The sequence below is a fragment of the Trichomycterus rosablanca genome, chromosome 19 (genome assembly GCF_030014385.1).
Source record: "Trichomycterus rosablanca isolate fTriRos1 chromosome 19, fTriRos1.hap1, whole genome shotgun sequence".
Classification (NCBI taxonomy): Eukaryota; Metazoa; Chordata; class Actinopteri; order Siluriformes; family Trichomycteridae; genus Trichomycterus; species Trichomycterus rosablanca.
Window position 1 is genome coordinate 11,259,111 of NC_086006.1, and position 14,099 is coordinate 11,273,209.

Genomic DNA, 14,099 nt, shown 5'->3' on the forward strand with positions numbered 1-14,099 from the left:
AGCACTGACAGGCTGACCTCCCACGTCTTCAACCTCTGCAGCAATGCTGGCAGCACTCATGTGTCTATTTTTTAAAGCCAACCTCTGGATATGACGCCAAACACGTGGACTCAACTTCTTTGGTCGACCCTGGCGAAGCCTGTTCCGAGTGGAACCTGTCCTGGAAAACTGCTGTATGACCTTGGCCACCATGCTGTAGCTCAGTTTCAGGGTGTTAGCAATCTTCTTAAAGCCCAGGCCATCTTTGTGGAGAGCAACAATTCTATTTCTCACATCCTCAGAGAGTTCTTAGCCATGAGGTGCCATGTTGAATATCCAGTGGCCAGTATGAGAGAATTGTACCCAAAACACCAATTTTAACAGCCCTGCTCCCCATTTACACCTGGGATTTTGACACATGACACCAGGGAGGGACAACGACACATTTGGGCACAATTTGGACATGTTCACTGTGGGGTGTACTCACTTATGTTGCCAGCTATTTAGACATTAATGGCTGTGTGTTGAGTTATTTTCAGAAGACAGTAAATCTACACTGCTATACAAGCTGTACACTGACTACTCTAAATTATATCCAAGTTTCATGTCTATAGTGTTGTCCCATGAAAAGATATAATGAAATATTTGCAGAAATGTGAGGGGTGTACTCACTTTTGTGATACACTGTACCTTAACTGCTGAGCTACCCCTTCTCCAAAAGTAATCAACTATACGTAAATGTATCAGACTCTTTCTACACACACTGTCCACTTTAATCAGTTCTACAATTACTGACTGTAGTCCATCTGTTTCTCTGCATGCTTTGTTAGCCCCCTGTCATGCTGTTCTTCAATGGTCAGGACTCTCCCAGGACCACTACAGAGCAGGTATTATCTGGGTGGTGGATCATTCTCAGCACTGCAGTGACACTGACATGGTGGTGGTGTGTTAGTGTGTGTTGTGCTGGTATGAGTGGATATGACACAGCAGTGCTGATGGAGTTTTTAAACACCTCACTGTCACTGCTGGACTGAGAATAGTCCACCAACCAAAAATATCCAGACAACAGCGCCCCGTGGGCAGCGTCCCGTGACCACTGATGAAGGTCTAGAAGATGACCAACTCGAACAGCAGCACTAGATGAGCGATCTACAAGGTGGACCAACTAGGTCTAATAGAGTGGACAGTGAGTGGACATGGTATTTAAAAACTCCAGCAGCGCTGCTGTGTGTGATCCACTTACTGTGTGTGCACAACACACACTAACACACCACCACTATGTCAGTGTCACTGCAGTGCTGAGAAAGATCCACCACCTACATAATACCTACGTAGAGAAACAGATGGACAGTAATTGTAGAACTACAAAGTGCTCCTATATGGTAAGTGGAGCTGATAAAATGGACAGTGAGTGTTTTTTATATACAGTATTATTATTTCTATTATTATTTTTTAGCATCTGTTCAGACAGGTGGCATCAGTGTACAAAAAACACGAAGACAGAAACACACTCCTGAAAGCGAGTGAACATAAACTGGTGAAGAACCTGTTGTTTAAAAGGAGCTGATGTATTGAACGTGGCAGCCAGACCGAAGAATGACCACACCGAGTAAATCCGTCCCATGGAAATGTGTCACGAAGGCAATTCCATTAACATCTTAATAAAGCCTGCGAGGACCCTGGAGAGCCTCGAGGCAGCGGCTTCCACGCGAAACAGTGGCTTTGGAAATAAAAGCGCTGCACAATTGCTCTGGCACTGACTCAGCTACGGCACAGCCTCGTTTTTGTTTTTTTTAGGACCCTCAGTCTTCCAAAAGGACCGGCCTCAGTGTGTGCACGCTTCATCACGGTCCACTAATTCTCTTCTTTATAGTGTTTTTCATTTACCATCTCCTCCGTCTACCAAAGTGAGAATGGAAACAAAAGGCTTTGTTTTGGCAAGTTGGCAGCTGCAGGGCAGAAACATTGAGACACGAGCTGGACGTGTCTTGATGGCAAAGTGAGCGTTTTTTTCTCATTTTTTCTGCCACTTGTTTTTTCTCATCTATCCTTACCTCTTCCTGTCTCTTTCTCTCTTCTCTCTAGCTGTCCTTTTAAGAGAAGGCCTGACAAACACAGACATTCGGTGCCCTCCGGTCATGCTACACACTAGCAGGCCAGTATTTAAAATGAACCACATCAGGACTCAGACTGCAGCACTGAGTGCAGAGGGAGGATATTATTTTAGCATTCTGTGTTATAACAGTTTGTAATTGACACTGTTTTGGCCCTACTGCCATCAATCAATGGCGTCAATGGCATGGCGAGACAGCTAAATGCAACAAATCTAAATGTTAAGCGACTTACAATTATGACTAAATACAGTTTTGAGCAATTGAGGGTTAAGGGCTTTGCTCAGGGGCCCAACAGTGCAACTTGGTGGTGTTGAGGCCTGAACCTGCAACCATCTGATTACTAATCCAGTACCTTAACCACTGGGCTTCCACTGTCTCCAGCACCCAAGATGATGAAGGCTGTTAAAGACTAAGCTTTAAGTTTGAGAACAGAGTTTTCCAATGAGCTACCACTGGACATCCTTACATTAGGTTGAGACTGAACTTCTATCAGCTTGCAAGTACCTTTGTAGTTCTACAATTACTGACTGTAGTCCATCTGTTTCTCTACATACTGTTTTAGCCTGCTTTCACCCTGTTCTTCAAAGGCCAGGACCCCCACAGGACCACCACAGAGCAGGTATTATTTGGGTGGTGGATCATTCTCAGCACTGCAGTGACACTGACATGGTGGTGGTGTGTTAGTGTATGTTGTGCTGATATAAGTGGATCAGACACAGCAGCGCTGCTGGAGTTTTTAAACACTGTGTCCACTCACTGTCCACTCTATTAGACACTCCTACCTAGTTGGTCCACCTTGTAGATGTAAAGTCAGAGAAAGTCTGTTGCTGCTGTTTGAGTTGGTCATCTTCTAGACCTTCATCAGTGGTCACAGGACGCTGCCCACGGGATGCTGTTGGCTAGATATTTTTGGTTGGTGTACTATTCTCAGTCCAGAATAGTTGTGTCTTATCCACTCATACCAGCACAACACACACTAACACACCAGTGTTACTGCAGTGCTGAGAATGATTCACCACCCAAATAATACCTGCTCTGTAGTGGTCCTGGGAGAGTCCTGACCATTGAAAAACAGCGTGAAAGGGGGCTAACAAAGCATGCAGAGAAACAGATGGACTACAGTCAGTAATTGTAGAAATACAAAGTGCTCCTATATGGTAAGTGGAGCTGATAAAATAGACAGTGTATATGACAGATAAAAGGAATCTATTCTATAATAGGAGCAAACTGGGACCTTCCAACCAAGAGCCTGCCCATCATCTGCTTCTGATATCAGCCTCAATAAGAAAAAGGGAGCTTTGTTAAGGTGTAACCAAGAACTAGTAATGGGAATGACAAAGCTATGTAAAACATGTCGCCACGCTCCACACAGATTTTACAGAGTGAATGGTCAGAGTGATAAAGGCCTCTGGTATAACAGCTGGACCCTCAGAGAATTCAGATCACCAGCCTGGCCACGATGCCATGATGAAGGAGACAACGGACAGCGTACAAACACACATTCACACCTCTATACTTGGAGACACATTTGCAACCAGCAAATGTGAGTGCAAGGTCAGGGTTTTGCACTGGGGATAGATGGGAAGCTTGCCACAGATAACATGCCCCCCTCCCCAACACATTTCGTACTGTTCACTCATTAAGAAATAGGTCAAGGATTCCGGCTCCATGCACAGCGCCTTGTCAGGATCTCTCAGGCTAAACAGGGGCAAGCCCGCCGAGACGTGAAAAGATGAAGGATAGAGAGAGGCCTGGGAAGATATATTGCAGTCACTGGTGGCTCAGACTGGAAGGAAAATATGAAGTGGCACATCTGTGACCCACCGACCTCTGAGGCACCTTTTAAAATGCTGCAGGAAATTCAAAGTGTGGTGGTGTATCACTTCAGGATTAGAAGGCAACACTGAGTACTTCCTTATATCCTTTCGCTGAGTGGAGTACGGTTTGTCCATAGGGGGTGCCAGTAAGCCATGCAGGTACGTCAGGCAGCGTTTACAGAGAAAACGCTTAACGCTAATAAGTAGGAACGTGTGAATGATGCCTACAGACAAGCCCACTGCACAGAACACTGCAGAACACAGGCGAACCGGGAGCACTGGGATACAGGGAGCCAAACAAACCCCCATAAGCACATAATACCCCCCAATTAGCCTCCAGGAAACATTTAACGAGTCGGGTTGACACACGCAAATCAATACCATGCGTCCAGGCATTAGGGGCTGAAAGGCTTATTTGACAATCTGCCTGTACATTTAAATCCTATCGAAGGAGCTCACGCTGTGACAGGAGTTAGCGGGAGCTTTTATGTGGCCGAAAGTGACTGCTTCTCGATCGGGTTCCGGTGAAGTGCTGTACTCGGTAAACACCGTGAGACAAAGAGGACGATGGCTGCGAGTCACGAGCCCTCAGCTTTGTGTAGTTAAGAGCATCGATTATAGGCTGTGACGTGAGGACGCTCAATGTGTACCAAAAGCTATTTGCTGAATATTAGTACTGATGGAAGTGAATGTGACTCACAGAAACTATAAATAAATGTATCAAATTGAGTATAACCAGGTTTAAAAAGGTTATTTGGTATAATAGGGTTAAAAAATCGTGGCATCAGGCACAAATTTGGTTATAAAAACCCTTAACCAGACCATCAGGCTCATATTCCATCATGCCAGTGCTTTGTCAGCTGTACATTTATAGCTTACGTTTATATGGGTTGCCCGTAAAGATGCAAAGTAATAGACAGAGAAGAAAGATCATCATTGATCATGTGTTTCTGATCGGTTAGAAGAGCTAAGGTACACCGATCAGGTGTAACATTAAAACCACCTCCTTGTTTCTACACTCACTGTCCATTTTTATCAGCTCCATTTATCATATTGATACGGCAAGCCGTAGCCTAGTGATTAAGGTACTGGACTAGTAATCATAAGGTTGCTGGTTCAAGCCCCACCACTGCCAGGTTGCTGCTGTTGGGCCCTTGAGCAAAGCCCTTAACCCTCAATTGCTCAGACTATATACTGTAACCATACTATAAGTCGCTTTGGATAAAGGTGTCTGCTAAATGCCGTATGTAAATGCAAATGCAAATATAGAAGCACTTTGTAGTTGTACAATTACTGACTGTAGTCCATCTGTTTCTCTGCATGCTTTGTTAGCCCCCTTTCATGCTATTCTTTAATGGTCAGGACTCCCCCAGGACCACTACAGAGCAGGTATTATGTAGGTGACATGGTGGTGGTGTGTTAGTGTGTGTTGTGCTGGTATGAGTGGATAAGACACAGCAGCACTGCTGGAGTTTTTAAACACCTCACTGTCACTGTTGGACTGAGAATAGTCCACCAACCAAAAAAACATCCAGCCAACAGCGCCCCATGGGCAGCATCCTGTGACCACTGATGAAGGGCTAGAAGATGACCAACTCAAACAGCAGCAATAGATGAGCGATCGTCTCTGACTTTATCTCTACAAGGTGGACCAACTAGGTAGGAGGGTCTAATAGAGTGGACAGTGAGTGGACACGGTGTGTAAAAACTCCAGCAGCGCTACTGTGTCTCATACCAGCACAACACACACTAACACAACACCACCATGTCAGTGTCACAGCAGTGCTGAGAATGATCCACCACCTGAATAATACCTGCTCTGTGGTGGTCCTGACCATTGAAGAACAAGGTGAAAGGGGGCTAGCAAAGCATGCAGAGAAACAGATGGACTACAGTCAGTAATTGTAGAACTACAAAGTGCTTCTATATGGTAAGTGGAGCTGATAAAATGGACAGTGAGTGTAGAATCTTAATTAGTATTAAAGATGTAAAAAAGATGTATCACATCTGATAGTCTATGCTAGCTTAATAAAATGCTTAGGGGAAAAAAATACCAAATGCTAAATGTTCCGAGAAAGCAATATCTTACTGACTGCGCCAAGGTCAACATAGTATTTAAGATTAAAATAGAAAACGACTACTTGCAGCCCACACATCAGCCAAACTACACTCGCTTACACTCACTTTCAGCTTAAAATGCAGTGTTTGATGAGCTATTTGCAAATGTGAGTTACAAATGCAAATGCTGAGCAATTTTCTCCTTGGAACAACTTGCATGTCTGGACAGCACTGGCTAAAGCTCAACGGATGAAGATTTATGGATGAAGTAGCCCACACCTGCTGGTCTGGTAATCTAGCTTAGTTGCATTTGTTAACAGCAGCACTGACAGGTGCTGCATTGTAAAATGACTTCAATAGGAGATGTATGATTAATGTACGATTACATATTGCTTATCATAGAAGCTACATCTTGCTAAATCTTAGTCAAAATTACTGCTGGTGAACTCATGATCAATAATGAACTAACATAGAAGGCCACCTTTCAAGAAAACTAAGATCTGATATGGGTAATACTGAATCGCTTGTAAACTTACTGTATACACTGATCAGCCATAACATTAAAACCACCTCCTTGTTTCTACACTCACTGTCCAATTTATCAGCTCCACGTACCATATAGAAGCTCTTTGAAGTGCTACAATTACTGACTGTAGTCCATCTATTTCGCTACATACCTTTTTAGCCTGCTTTCACCCTGTTCTTTAATGGTCAGGACCCCCACAGGATCACCACAGAGCAGGTATTATATTTACATTTACATTTTCAGCATTTAGCAGACGCTTTTATCCAAAGCGACTTACACAATGAGCTGAACACGATGAGCAATTAAGGGTTAAGGGCCTTGCTCAGGGCCCAACAGTGGCAACTTGGTGGTGGCGGGGCTTGAACCGGCAACCTTCTGTTTACTAGTCCAGTACCTTAACCACTGAGCTATCACTATATAGGTGGTGGATCATTCTCAGCACTGCAGTGACATTAACATGGTGTTGGTGTGTTAGTGTGTGTTGTGCTGGTATGAGTGGTTTTTAAATACCGTGTCCACTCACTGTCCACTCTATTAGACCCTCCTACCTAGTTGGTTCTAGTTGTAAATGTAAAGTCAGAGACGATCGCTCATCTATTGCTGCTGTTTGAGTTGGTCATCTTCTAGACCTTCATCAGTTGTCACAGGATGCTGCCCATGGGGCACTGTTGGCTGGATATTTTTGGTTGGTGGACTATTCTCAGTCCAGCAGGGACAGTGAGGTGTTTAAAAACTCCATCAGCGCTGCTGTGTCTTATCCACTCATACCAGCACAACACACACTAACACACCACCACCATGTCAATATCACTGCAGTGCTGAGAATGATCCACCACCTAAATAATACCTACTCTGTGGTGGTCCTGGGAGAGTCCTGACCATTGAAGAACAGCATGAAAGGGGGCTAACAAAGCATGCAGAGAAACAGATGGACTACAGTCAGTAATTGTAGAACTACAAAGTGCTTCTAAATGGTAAGTAGAGCTGATAAAACGGACAGAGAGTGTAGAAACAAGGAGGTGGTTTTAATGTTATGGCTGATCAGTGTAAAGCAAATAAATACCATTGCTAGATTTGGCTGGAGACTACCATATCTAAATGTAACTAAATTACTTTTTTTGTGCTATAGCCAAGGTTATCCAGCTGCCCTTTACGGCTGCCTAAAGGCAATTTTCTACTCGAGACAACTTCCCTGTTCTTAACGCACGTCTTGACAGCTCTTGCCTCCCTCTGCTTGTCCACTGATAAGCGTAGAGGAATTTAAAATAAAGACTAGCTTCTTTTGTCCATTGCAACACAGAGAATTCATTGTATGCCCCATTTAGATTATTGTAATAGCATATGTTTGTCAGAGTAAATAAAATAAAATCAAATAAACAACTAAAACCCTTTTAAAGATTGGTGCATTACTGTATCCATTCATAACTAAACCACTTTCTTCGAGAGCTGCGATGGAGCTAAGGTTGCGCAGCTGCCATCCAGGCTTATCCAACTGCAATTCTGTACTTGGATCCATTTCTCAACACATGCACACATCTGCTGGTCCATTGAAGAGATTTAGGAGTAGTCTAAAGCTTAGCTCCATTTGTCTACTTCATCACTGCATAACAGGTGCTGAGAGTAAAATGACTTAAGTGTATAATAGGGATTTGTGTGGATTTAAACAGGGAAAACTGGGGCATTACTGTATGTAGTTACTAATGATCGAGGATTCTTTGAGAGCTGTGATAAAGCCAAGGTCTGCAGGTTGTCCTTGTAGGTTGTTTTAAATGCAACTTTTAATATGTAAGAATGTCTAGATTATGCGTAGCTTCAATCGATGAGTATAGTTAAGTGAAGCTTTATGAGCAAAATCTGCTGGTCCACATATGTTTAAAAAAGGTTTGAATAAAAATGCACTTTATTTATCACTGTAAGACTGTAGGTACAATGCAAAGACTTTAGTGTATAGTCAAGTTTGTTTATAAACCAAAACACTGCTCAGGTTGAGAATGGTGCATCACTGAATTCACTGAAAAAGAGAGTTTTTTTTTTTTTTTTTTTTTTTTTTTTTTTTAAGAGTAGTCAATATTGCTGCTCTCTGTTCACTGGTTTTCTTCTTCGAACACCACACACCAAAACAGTGCGTGGTTCAACATTCTGGCCGATGTTAAATGAAAATTTGTGAACAGCGTACAACTGCTGGACCCCCATGGGTACAAACGAGCTCTGAATAAAGATAAGCTTTATTAGTTCACTCCGAGACAGGTGCTCACAGTTTACGGACTTGGACTACGGTGTTTGACTACAAGTGAGTTGACTGATGTCTAGAAAACGTCTCAAAGCGCTGCTCGGGTTGACATTGGCGCATTCGTGTATTTATTTACTCTTAAATGAACTGTGAAGTGTTTTAGAGCTGTGAAATATGGGTGTTGTGAATGGTGTACATCCACTGGTCGACCAATTATTGTAGGAATTAAGCGTAACCCAATTTGTCCAGTGTATGAGAGGTGCTAACAGTGAAGTTCTGAAAACTGCTCACCAAAAGAAAAAAATATATATCCTACTTGTTAAAATAGCTGGTCAATACATGACTGCTTCACTAGTGCAGTTATATATATAAATATGTAAGGCTACTATGGTCATAATTCATTATTCATGATAAAAGAATGTACCGGCTTTCTTTGAGAGCTGTGATGGAGCCAAGGTTGCTCAGTGATCCAAGGTTGTCTAAGGGCAATTTGAATAATACCTAATATCATTAGTATTATTATTAATATTAATATTATGAATGCTTACACTAATGAACAAGCCGCTTGTATTAGAAAATCATATGCAATAATACCCCTAACATAACATTCTCCAGACTAATATGCTCAACATTATTTGGCCAGCTTATATGGTCTTTAAATAAATATCATTAATAATTAAACAATTAATAGGATCTAAGCTGAGTCAGGGATGTACTCATTGAATAAAAAAAAGTTGAAACATTGTATGTTGCAGTTTGCTGCAGTGTAAAACAGCAAATGTATCAGGTTCATGGTGTCATTTGTGATGTGGAATATTTACACATCCTAAATGTCAAGTGTAGCTCTAAATAAATGTGTAAAATAGTCAAAATTGGCATGCATTGGTCATTAGTATTCACAACTGCATCTCCACCACATACCCAATTCATTCTGAAATACAATTCATTCCACTCACTCACCTTATACCAAACTACAACCTGCGGTTCATTCTGCAAGGATCGCGCACTTCGCTGGGGGTATGTTCACCTTCCCGGTGTCCTGTCTTTCCTTAGCCTTAATAAATCCACAAAAGAAGGTCAGATCTGCGATTATTTCCTGAATATCCCTTGAAATGTTCAGCTGACGCTTTACCAGGACGCAGGAAGGACGAGAAGGTAGAGCTCGGTCTTCAGTCTCTCAGCTCAGAATCAACCGGCGTTTGCAGTTTGAGATTCGACCGCGCTTGTCCTGATTATAAACCTGATGCTGGTTTCAAAATGCAGCCGGTCGTAGGTAACATTCCGTCGGTCCTGGAAGCGCGATATTTGTCAATGTTCCTCGTACTAGATCGTTGCAGATCTCCAAACACGCTGCACGCTGTCTCTGTCTCTCTCTCGCCGGTTTGACTTGTCTGAAGGTCCGTGCTGGAGTAGCGTGAGGCAGGAGCAGGAGGAGCAGATGAGTGGGAGTGAGTGAACGGCATTACTCTACAGTACAGCGTTTAAACCCTCCTCTCTCACACTCCCCCTCCGATTCTCTTTCTCATTCACTTTCCAATTTGCTCTCTACCCTTCTCTCTCTCTCTCTCATTCTCCATCCCTCTCTCTCATGCGCTAAAGCTCCAGGCAAAACTACACATGCAGGACTCACTTCAAAGCATACATGGATGCTAAAATGTATTTATTATATACTAGGTAAGATGTTTATATCGTGTGGGTAGCACTGTCGCCTCACAGCATGAAGGTCCTGGGTTCATGTGGGCATGGCTGGATTACTGACCGGGCCAGTGGGGCCAGCGCCCAGGGGCCCTTGAGGTCAGGGGGCCCCGGGGGGGCCCTGGCCCAAAACATTTTGCGATGCCCATCAACATTTATGATACAATATTTTTTTTTTTCCGAGGGCCCTCCATTTTAAGGATCCTCTGACTATTAGGGACTTTGACCCCAGGGCCTCTTGGGGGCCCTAGCCATGCTTTTGGGGCCCCTAGCCATGCTTTTAGGGCCCCTAGCCATGCTTTTGGGGCCCCTAGCCATGCTTTTGGGGTCCCTAGCCATGCTTTTGGGCCCCTTATGGAAATGGATGAGGCATTGTGGCACTGCTCTGACTTCGACTTCTGGCTATTAGGGGTCCTAGGAAAGAGGGGGGCATATTTTTAGAGGGCAAGTCTTTGCCCAGGGGCCCAGACTATCCTTAATCCGTATTTGCATGTGGGAGCTCCGGTTTCCTCCCACAGACCAAAGACGTGCAGTCAGGTTAACTGGAGATACTACATTGCCCTTAGACGGATGCCTTGGATGGACTGGTGCCCTGTCCAGGGTGTTTCTGTGTGCCTTGCGCCCATTGAGATCTGGATCCAGCAACCCCCCTAAGCTGTACTTACTATATACTGGGTAAGAGCAAAACACCTATATAACCATACGCAAATGTTTATATCATTTGGGTAGCACTGTTGCCTCACAGCATGAAGGTCCTGGGTTTGATTCCCAGGTGGAGCGGTCTCCTTATGTCTGTGTGGAGTTTGTATCTTCTCCCCATGTCCATGTGGGAGCTTCGGTTTCCTCCCACAGTCCAAAGACATGCAGTCAGGATAACTGGAGATACTATACATTGCCCTTAGATGTGTGTGTGTGAAGGTGTGAAGTCTGCCTTGGATGGACTGGTGCCCTGTCCAGGGTGTTTCTGTGTGCCTTGCGCCCATTGAGAGCTGGAATAGACTCCACTCTACAAAGTGAGTGAGTGAACGCTAAGGTGTACTTATTATATACTACATATGCAATATACAATAATATCACCATATGCAATTGTTTACCCTCCTCTCTCACACTCCCCCTCCGATTCTCTTTCTCATTCACTTTCCAATTTGCTCTCTACCCTTCTCTCTCTCTCTCATTATCCATCCCTCTCTCTCATGCGCTAAAGCTCCAGGCAAAACTACACATGCAGGACTCACTTCAAAGCATACATGGATGCTAAAATGTATTTATTATATACTAGGTAAGATGTTTATATCGTGTGGGTAGCACTGTTGCCTCACAGCTTGAAGGTCCTGGGTTCTATTCCCAGGTGGAGCGGCCTGGGTCCTGTCTGTGTAGTTTGCATGTTCTCCCCATGTCCGTGTTGGAGCTCCGGTTTCCTTCAACAGTCCAAAGTTAATCAGCTTAGAAAGTGAGTGAGTGAATGCTAAGGTGTACTTAAGGTGTAGCACTGTCGCCTCACAGCAAGAAGGTCCTGGGTTCAATTCCTAGGTGGAGCGGTCTGTGTGGAGTTTGCATGTTCTCCCCATGTCCGCTTTGGAGCTCCGGTTTCCTCCCACAGTCCAAAGACATGCAGTCAGGTTAAGTAGAGATACTAAAATTGCCCTTAGGTATGTGTGTGTGTGTGTGTGTGTGTGTCTGCCCTGCTATCGACTGGCACCCTGTCCATTTACATTTTCAGCATTTAGTGGTCGCTTTTATTCAAAGCGACTTACAGTACTGTGACAGTATACGGTCTAAGCAATTGAGGGTTAGGGGCTTGCTCAAGGGCCCAACAGTGGTAACCTGGCAGCGGTGTGTCTTGAACCGGCAACCTTCTGATTACTAGTCCAGTACCTTAACCACTAAGCTACAACTGCCCTGTCCAGGGTGTTTCTGTGTGCCTTGCACCCATCGAGAGCTGGAATAGACTCCAGCACCCCCTGTAACCCTGATTAAGATAAGCAGCTTAGAAAGTGTGTGAGTGAGTGGGTGAGTGAATGCTAAGGTGTACTTACTATATACTACGTAAGAGACCTAGCAAAACACCTATATCACCATACACAAATGTTTATATCGTGTGGGTAGCACTGTTGCCTCACAGCAAGAAGGTCCTGGGTTCAATTCCCAGGTGGAACAGTCTGGGACCTGTCTGTGTAGAGTTTGCATGTTCTCCCCATAACCGTGTGGGAGCTCCGGTTTCCTCCCACAGACCAAAGACATGCAGTCAGGTTAACTGAACATACTACGTTGCCCTTAGATATGTGTGTGTGTCTGCCCTGCGATGGACTGGTGCCCTGTCCAGGGTATTTCCATGTGCCTTGCACCCATTGAGAGATGGAATAGACTCCACTCTACAAAGTGAGTGAGTGAATTCTATGGTGTACTTATTAAATACTACATAAGACAATAATATCACCATGTGCATTTGTTTACAGCCCATATAATGGTAATGTTATGCTGGCTCGGTGGGTAGCACTGTCACCTCACTGCAAGAAGGTCCTGTCTTCAATTCCCAGGTGGGCTATTACAATAATTTCCTCCAGGAGCTCCAGTTTCCTCCCACAGTCCAAAGACATGCAGTCAGGGCAATTGGAGATAATAAAGTCCCTCTAGGTTTGAGTGTGTGTGTGTGTGAATGTGTGTGCCCTGTGATGGACTGATGACCTGGACCTGGTGACTATTTCCTGCCTCTAACCCAGTGAATCATACCCACAGAGACCCTGAAAGATAAAGCGGTGGGACAGACAATGAATGAATGAATGAATGGTAATATTACAATAGAAGGTCTATATAGTGTAGAAACATGTTCATAAGCTTATGAGCATTTATATAACCCTTTAAGTCCAGATTCTGTCAAAAGAGCATTCAAGAGGTCAGACACTGATGTTTGCAACACTCCAATTCATCATACTAGTAGTAAATTCTATCAGCCTCATTTAATAAATCCCTGATATTTCACATGCACGAATAAAAAAGGCATTTCTATGCACATTATCAGCTCCACTTACCATATTGAAGCACTTTGTAGTTGTACAATTACTGACTGTAGTCCTTTTTCTCTGCATGCTTTGTTAGCCCCCTTTCATGCTGTTCTTCAATGGTCAGGACTCTCCCAGGACCACCACAGAGCAGGTATTATTTGGGTGGTGGATCATTCTCAGCACTGCAGTAACACTGACATGGTGGTGGTGTGTTAGTGTGTGTTGTGCTGGTATGAGTGGATCAGACACAGCAATTCTGGTGGAGTTTTTAAACACCTCACTGTCACTGTTGGACTGAAAATAGTCCACCAACCAAAAACATTCAGCCAACAGTGCCCGGTGGGCAGCGTTCTGTGATCACTGATGACGGTCTAGAAGATGACCCACTCAAACAGCAGCAATAGATGAGCGATCGTCTCTGACTTTACATCTACAAGGTGGACCAACTAGGTAGGGGTGTCTAATAGAGTGGACAGTGAGTGGACACGGTATTTAAAAACTCCAGCAGCACTGCTGTGTCTGATCCACTCATACCAGCACAACACACACTAACACACCACCATGTCAGTGTCAATGCAGTGTTGAGAATGATCCACCTAAATAATTCCAAGGACATATATTGCTGTGTGGCACCCACTCTACCAGCTGTGAGTGGTTGATTTAAAACTATTGTTCTGA

General features: G+C 44.0%; 1 protein-coding gene across 1 annotated transcript in view; it reads right to left on the reverse strand.

The window, feature by feature from the left end:
- The window catches only part of plxna2 (plexin A2), a 344,169-nt gene extending 334,049 nt beyond the window's left edge, over positions 1-10,120 (reverse strand). Inside the window, exon 1 of the mRNA XM_063016157.1 lies at positions 9,685-10,120. The gene's annotated coding sequence lies outside the window, so the exon portion shown is untranslated. The remainder of the gene's footprint in view (positions 1-9,684) is intronic.
- Positions 10,121-14,099: the final 3,979 nt, after the last annotated feature.